General features: G+C 40.5%; 1 pseudogene; it reads right to left on the bottom strand.

The window, feature by feature from the left end:
* Positions 1-428: 428 nt before the first annotated feature.
* Positions 429-6,120, bottom strand: LOC125448917 (uncharacterized; annotated as a pseudogene).
* Between the last annotated feature and the right edge of the window lie 1,862 nt (positions 6,121-7,982).

Genomic DNA, 7,982 nt, shown 5'->3' with positions numbered 1-7,982 from the left:
TGCATGGCATAGAGCTCTCAATACCAAAAGTCACTGAAAGAACATGAAGAGATGTTCAGAAAAAAGTACTCATACAAAGAGACATTAGAACAGAATACAACAACTGAGATTCAGAGAGGGTGGAACAGAGATAATACTGTATGGAGAAGGGAATAAATGGGTACATGTCTCCAACTGTTGAAATATCACTATACGTAGTGCAGAGAGAGACTCATGTGATGTATAAACATAAGTGCTGTCAAATTTGGCAAATATCCTGTGCCTCTTCGGAACTAATGCGTAATATGAAGTTCAGAGAAAGCTAGGGCCATGGAACATGGGAGAGAATCGAATAATGGATTGGAGGGAATTTCAGCTGTCAGAGACGCTGAGAAGGCAGTTCTCAGTGAGTAACAGTAAAACCACAGTGGAGCCTGCACAAACTGAAATCAACTGACAACTTTGGGAGAAGCTCCCACGGTGGCACAAACCACAAACAGAATATAGTAATTGTAGAAATACGATGAAATGAACTGTGGAATTCCAATCGATTTGAAGCCAATGATGTTGAGCCCGCTAATGGCTGAAAATAGAGAGAAAATTGAACTGAAACACGAAAAGAACGTTTCCTAAAGTCTCATTCTGTCAGAAGTGTCTGTTTCTGATCTTCGGTGTTCAATTTAATGAATCTATGCTTTTAGATAGATCTTTCTGGGAACAGTGATAAAATGCAACTGGGTCATTCCTGGAAACATGATTCTGGAAATTAAATGTCTCACTGATGTGGGAATGCTTACTTGAATTTTCTTTCTTAAACAAATAGGAAGTGAAATTTAAAATCATAAAATCATACAACTCAGAGTAATATTATTCAACTATGCATCCGCCCCATACCCATAAAAGTGGAAACCAATCAGTCCCCAGGCCCTTGCTGTTTCTCAATAGTGCAACACAGATAGCCTGTTCCAATACTTGTCCAATTAAAATACAAATATTATTGATGAATGTGCTCATACAGCGCAACTCTTGTGTAAAATGTAACACGCCAGCTTTACTGATTGACTTACATTAATAATGTGTAAAGTTGTAGCAACATATATCACATGCTAATTTACAACAAACCCAGAATTCTTCCTATGAATAAGGCATTTACCCGACAGACAGTGGATTGCTAAACAGTAGTTGCCATTTACTCACGGAGAGTTTGGTGACAAACGATCCTGAACAGTCCGGACCGGCAATCCACTCAGCCTGGCCTCAAAGTCGAGCTCGACAAACCTCTGCAAATATGGATTTATACAGATTCTTCTGTGTCACTCTGCCTGTAATCCCCACCATGTTCAGGTCTTGTACAGCTCTATCCTTGACCTGTACCACTGTCTGTCTGCAATCCAACCATAAGCAATTTTTTATATTGCACTCTGCCAGTTTTGTATCACTGCATTGGTAATTCCCAACATGTTCTGGTTCTTGTACAGCGCACTTTGTGGTCTGTACCACTGTGTGTCTGCAATCCCACCATAATCAAATTTTTATACTGCCCTCTGCCAGTTCTGTATCACTGCATTGGTAATCCTCAGCATGTTCAGGTTTTTGTACAGTTCCCTCCATGCTCTCTATCTCTGTGTGTGTCGAGCGCCGAATCCTTGCGCAGTAATAAACAGCAGAATCAGCGTGTTGAGTTTGAGAGATCGTTAACCGACTGATTGTCGCCTCAGGATCAATAGATGCAGACATCCGTCCCCTCGAAGCATTTTCTTTATTCTTCTCTCCTGCAGTATCTCTTTGAAGGAGGTATTTCAGACCCTGTCCTGGGGTTTGACTGTACCAATAAAGTGTGTACTGACAGAATCCTGAATATGTGCAGCTTAGAGTAACGGTGTCACCAGCAGCAGAAGTTTGGACAGGGACACTCTGGGATACCAGCGAACTGGAATCTGCGGGATGACATTGCGCATTATTAATTATTCAGCCACAGGAAAATTGTAAATAACCAAAGAATCGTTCTGATTTCTGTCACAGTTAACTTTGTCGATAGCCCATTTGAACCTGTTCTCTTCGATCGAAACATAAACTGCTGAAGAAACAAGGTGACATTTTTCTTTTCTAAGTTGTCTTCGTATGATATGGAATGAACTGCCAATACGAGTGCTTTTGGCCTGATTGAACAGTAAAATGGGTAGTGGACAACAGTTGAACAGGCAGAAAACGCAGGGCTATGGGGGGATAACAAATACAGTAGGATGAACTGAAATGAACTGTAAAAAGAACTGTAACCACACGACTGCTGAATGCTACCCTATATGATTCTGTGATGTATGTTATGTTTCTTGTTCTATTTACTGCAGTCAAACACGAACCGAGGGAACTTCTCATACTAGTTGAGACTCTTTATGAAAACCGCTGTCCAAAGTTAACCCGACAGAGATGTACCTAAATGCACACTAAGATCCAATATGAACGAAGTAATTGATCAGAACCAGTTAGGTCAATCGTTTTCTAGAATTTTCCTTTGTCCATGAAATTCGATTAGTTTTAGACCAACTTGTTTGCTTTGTTTGTTTTTGAATCAGATCCATTTGTTTTATGGATAGTAGAAACTGCAAATGCTGGAGAATCTGAGATAACAAGGTATGGAGCTGGATGAACACAGCAGGCCAAGCAGCATAAGAGGAGCGGGAAGGCTGAAGTTTCAATCCTAGACCCTTCTTCAATTTACATTACAAAAAATTGATATATCAAAACGCCAACATTTTTTAAAAAAAGTGTTCACAATTGCACATGTAGGCCTGAGGTTCTTTTTTGACGAAGGATCGAGGCATGAAGCATCAGCCTTCCTGCTCCTCTGATGCTGCTTGGCCTATTGTGTTCATCCAGATCTACACCTTGTTATCTCCAATTGTTTTATGGTTTCTTCTGAAGGTAATTTTTTTGATTTAGTATTATTTATTTTTGCTTTTTTTGCCACTTTGCTTTTCTGGCGATCGTAGATACCTATCCCGGATGAGTCTTAGGATCAGTCTGCACTAATTGTCTGTTTTTTTTGTTGCTTATTGGGAATCAACTTCCAGCTCTCTCTCACTTACAATTCCTTGCATCGATTTATTGCCTTCTGGGTATTCTGGATGGAGATTTTTACAGTTTTCTAGTGAAGTTGAAGGTAAGGATAGTTCATTCTATCCAACCGATTTATGACTGTGTATATACCTCAACGTCCACTCTCACCGAAATCTAATTAACGTTATCTATTCAGTGCGTTGAGTAGATGCATTTTGCAGTTTTCTGAAGACTCTTTAAATGACTGAATGCATTGCACCAAAATTATTCTGTTTTGTGGCAAATTCCACATTCCACCACCGTTTATTGTTCACTTTTTCAAGTTCTTGAGTTGATTTGTTTCGTTAGTGAACGTGATATTTTAATTGCCCTTTTCTCGTGGATCAGTCTCATCCATCCCAGTCACTGGAGCACAGTACATGGGATTTCTATGAGGTCACTTGGTGCTTCTCTGTTTGTCCGGCAAAACAGCCAACTTTTGAGCACCCACCGCTTTCTGAGGTCCAGAATGCCACAGATTCAAAACAATGGTTTGGCTGAAATATCTCTTCTCATTGCAGTACCAGGTCCTAAGCCTTAATCTCAAATTGTGACCATTGTACAGACGTTTTAGCTCAGAGTATATTGCCCCAAATGCTTATCCTTTAATAATTGTATACGTTCAAATTAGATCACTTTTCCTTTTAAGCTCTACGTGATGTACGTTAGACTTCACAACTGCTTCACAAAGGACAGCAACTTTATCTCAGGAGATTGCCTGATGAATCATAGCTGCACTTATTCCAAAATAAATCGATTGGAGAGGAAACGTTTACCCACCATTTGTTTCTCTACAGAAAGCTCACAGTGGTGAGGATTGTCTCTTCGACAATGCCCCAGAAATTGTCACATATTCCTCTCCCTTTTGATTTATTACGTCTTGCCGGTTATAAATGGACATTCTCCCAGTTTGCATCGTTTCCAGTGAGAAGTTACATTACAACAAATTGATATTTCAAAGCATCTACTTTTTTTGAAAGAATGCTTACAATTGCACGTTTAGTTCTGAGGTTGGAAAAGTATGAAAATAGTTTGTTATATTAAGACATATATGAACGTTGTGCAAAGAAATGTCAAGCCAATCATTCTTATCACCAGTTCCCCTAAAAGGCAACTTCATCAAGGCATGCAAACGGATCTGTTACGTCTGACTTTCGATTAATGATGCTTCCAAATTTCCGGTGAGACATTTCTTTTTGTAACTTTTCAATTCATGGACCTCATCCAGACTTCAAGATTTGCTTGGTCCAGAACTTTGTGTGCCTTTTCCCGTGACCTAAGTGGCCCTCAGTCACAGGTAAAGTCTGGAATTACCTAGTGTCATTCATATTCCTAGTGTCAGCACTCTCCACCATATTGATGGGATCACACTACTGACCGGTAAAGAATGCCCCAGGTACATTGCCACTGCCGACCCTGAGCCCGGCATTACATATACTTTCTTCGGGAAAAACCAGGACTCGACTCCCTTATTCTGCAAACTATTTGGACACTATCATAGAGTGGATTACTTCCAAAAGTTCTGTTTCAGTTGCTTTGTAAGTGAGGGTCATAATAATAAACTGAACATTAACTGACACAGTTTATAACAAGGTGGAGTGAAGATTCACTTACCAGCTGTGACAGTCACCACCGTTCCGGATCCATCTACATAGTCATAATATCACAGTAGTGCTCCTCTCAGCTTCCCCTGAACAAGAACCAATGGGATGTCAAAGTGTTGAGAAATCATTAACACACTGCTTTATCAATCCAATTATTCAGGATACTTATATAAGTATCAACATTCGCTGTCTCCACGTTTTCTTTGTGTCAAGTTCACCACTGATTTTTTAATGTCAAATGATGACAGAGCACGGGGGTGCCGACTTTCACTTCATATAAGGGGAGAAAAATCAGTCAATGAAATTAATGGCTGTTGGATAGTCAAAAGATCAACCCATGCTGCAGCGAAGGGAACTCCAAGCTGGCTATTGGCTATTGGGCTGGAGATCTTATATTTTATTTGGCAGAGGTATTTGGTAGGGGTCCTTTAACTGTGCCTTGTCTCCAAATTACACAGCATTACAAGTATGTGTAAAACATCCCTGGACTAGGTGAGATTTGGGACTTCACAGATGGACTGAACTTCCAAATTTCATTTTGCGGAACAGGATCACAACTCGCATCAATGTCCTTTAACTTTGATCAGTCTTTCTGATCTTCCATTCGCCCATGTCAATCTTGAAAAAGACATCACCATCTGAACACACTCGTCATCTGTGAAAATCAAGATATTGTTGACAATAATGCTGTCGACTTACAAACTGGACTGTGAGTCAGAAGCTGTGAAGCAGAACTATGTGCACTTCCAGCAGATTCACTCGGTTTTCAATTTGTTTCTGTAGTAATCTCCAGAGAGAGTTTTTTGAACAGCGAGAAGCTAAAGCCTATCACTGTGTATGTCATACCAGTACCGAGCTTTACAGTAATAGGTCGCGGCGTCTTTAACCGTGACGTCCCGAATTTCCAACGAAAATGTCTTTTCTGCTTTATTTGTGGACATAATAAATCTCCCACTGCCGGAGATCCGCTCCCATTCCTTCATTCCCTGTATTTGTCTGAAGAATTGACCACTCTCAAAATGATAGGTATAAAAAAAATGGTAATCATTAAAAACACAGGTGATTGTGAGAGATTGACATTCCTTCCTTGTCACTCTTGTTGGACTTTGTGTCACTGACTGACTGAATGAACCTGTAAATTAAACAGAGAGAGGTGAGTGGGTATTATCAATGACCCACACAACGCGATTAAAATTCTGATGAACTCGGGCAGCAGTATAGTTTTAAATCCACACAATGTTGATTTCTATGATCGGTACTCACAGGGTAAACAGACGCACAGGATTAAAACAATAAGGGTTTCCATCGTTCACTTATCCAGAGATAATGGTTCAGAGGACGGGTAACTGCAGACTACTCTGGGAGCCTGGGCTGTGAGCTGGGCTGAAACATTTCAGAGGGATCGAGTTATTTGCAGGCAGAAGCTTCCGTGAGGTGACTGACAGACCAAATGGATCCAGGGTCTGTGGATGTGCTTTATCTGAATAAGTAGGTTTAAACTGGGAGTCTGCAGTGGTATGTCACTTCACCAACATTGTAAGCTGGTTAGGAAATGCCCTCCCACTGTCGCCAATTGGACAGGGGTGGGGTGGGGCTGAAGGTGGGGCTATATCTGTCAGAAATCGCTGAAGTCCTCCTTGATCCTGCAGTAATGAGTTGGGCACCCAGCCTGTGTTTCTATTATGTGGTATGCGTTGATCAAAGAATGGGGAGCTGTGATGCTGGAAGGACCCAAAAATAGCATTCTGCATTCCAATATCCTCACCACCACTTTCTCTTAATCCCTGCCCGCCCTGCCCCAACCTCATGGCAATTCATCAGTAGTGGTGATTATTCAATGCTGAGCAGGTCAGCAAGAACTCGGTCAAATATCTGTTCAGGAAAACTGAACCTCAAAGCCAATGGTTTCACCCAGTTTTGCAACTGAGGAGCAGTTTACAAGATGATACAGCCCTGTAAGAATGTTGTGGTGAATACACCTAATTTACATTCTCACCCACTTAAACAAACAGTTTCTACAATGGCCATTTCTGACTGTTGTTATTATCCAACCCTGAAAAAAATTCTATGTTTTAAACATTTTATCGCCCATTCTTCAAAATTGTGCAAAATATAGTCTGAGCCTTCTGTAGGACAATCTGACCATTCGAACAATTAGTCTGATGAATCATTGTCACTCTCCCTCTGTCATCGGGGTTAGTGCTGGTGCTGGGAAGTGTGTGTTCAGAAGGAGTCTCACCTAAGAGGTTATCACGAACTAAAGATGTGCAACATGCTGTGAATGTCCCCATGTCTGCTCTTCTAAGTTTATAATGTAACTGATTTTTTCTTCTTTTCTTCCTTAGCTGAAACTTTTTTCTGGATGCAACACTGAGATCCAGACGATTTCAAGTCTGTTCAAGTTAACTCCCTATCCACTACACAGGAGGATTATACTGGCACTCAGTTTGTATCAGATCTATAGACAAGATACTTTCAAGACTTTTATTAAAAAAGGAAGTGCTGGAAAAACTCAGCTGCACTGGCAGCATCCACAGAGATGGAATATGTTAATACTCCAATTCTATTTACTCTCTTTTGAAATGTGTTCGACAGATCTGCTAGAAATGATAAATTTCTGCAACACTTTAATGTCGTTATTTCAGATCTGCAGTGCCACATTATTTTGGGCTATGGACCCATGCATAAAGAACACCATTTCCATACACAATTTATCACTGATTTTAAATACTCTACCGTTGCAAACTGTGCCTTTAGCTGCTTGGAACCTTAAATCTGGAATTTCCACCTGAAACATTTGAAGCATTTTTTACTTCCTTTTCGTACTTGCAAACACTCCTCGTTCGCGGTCACTTTCATCAAGCTTTTGATCATGTAGTTTAATACACTTTAAGTTCCTGTGAAACTCCGAGGCACTTTGCTATGTTTACACTCCAGTCTTTAAATTGTTGATATTCAGTGAGATCTGATTACTGACTGAGTGAAACAGTCTGTTCGAGTGTCACTGCCAAGAGGCAGCTTGTTATAACAGAGCAAGGAAGAAGTGAGCACTGAATCCGCTGTGTTATCCCTGCTGTCTGTATTGGGTAACTGTCTTCTCTTCGTATCATTGCAGAGCTAAGAGCCATTGGATCCATTGTATTATCCCTGTTGTCAAGGTCATGAAACAATAGTCTTGTTGAAGAGAGAGATGAGACAGAAGAATCTGAGGTGTGAAGTGTAAGCAATGGAGGACTAATCAAGAACAGGGCAGTTATCTAATGCTCCCTTTCATTACTGTGACCAAACTGTAGTTTTGGAAGA

Source organism: Stegostoma tigrinum, chromosome 43 (assembly GCF_030684315.1).
Source record: "Stegostoma tigrinum isolate sSteTig4 chromosome 43, sSteTig4.hap1, whole genome shotgun sequence".
Classification (NCBI taxonomy): Eukaryota; Metazoa; Chordata; class Chondrichthyes; order Orectolobiformes; family Stegostomatidae; genus Stegostoma; species Stegostoma tigrinum.
Note: the sequence above shows the minus strand (reverse complement) of the source record. Positions and strands in the feature narration are given on the sequence as shown.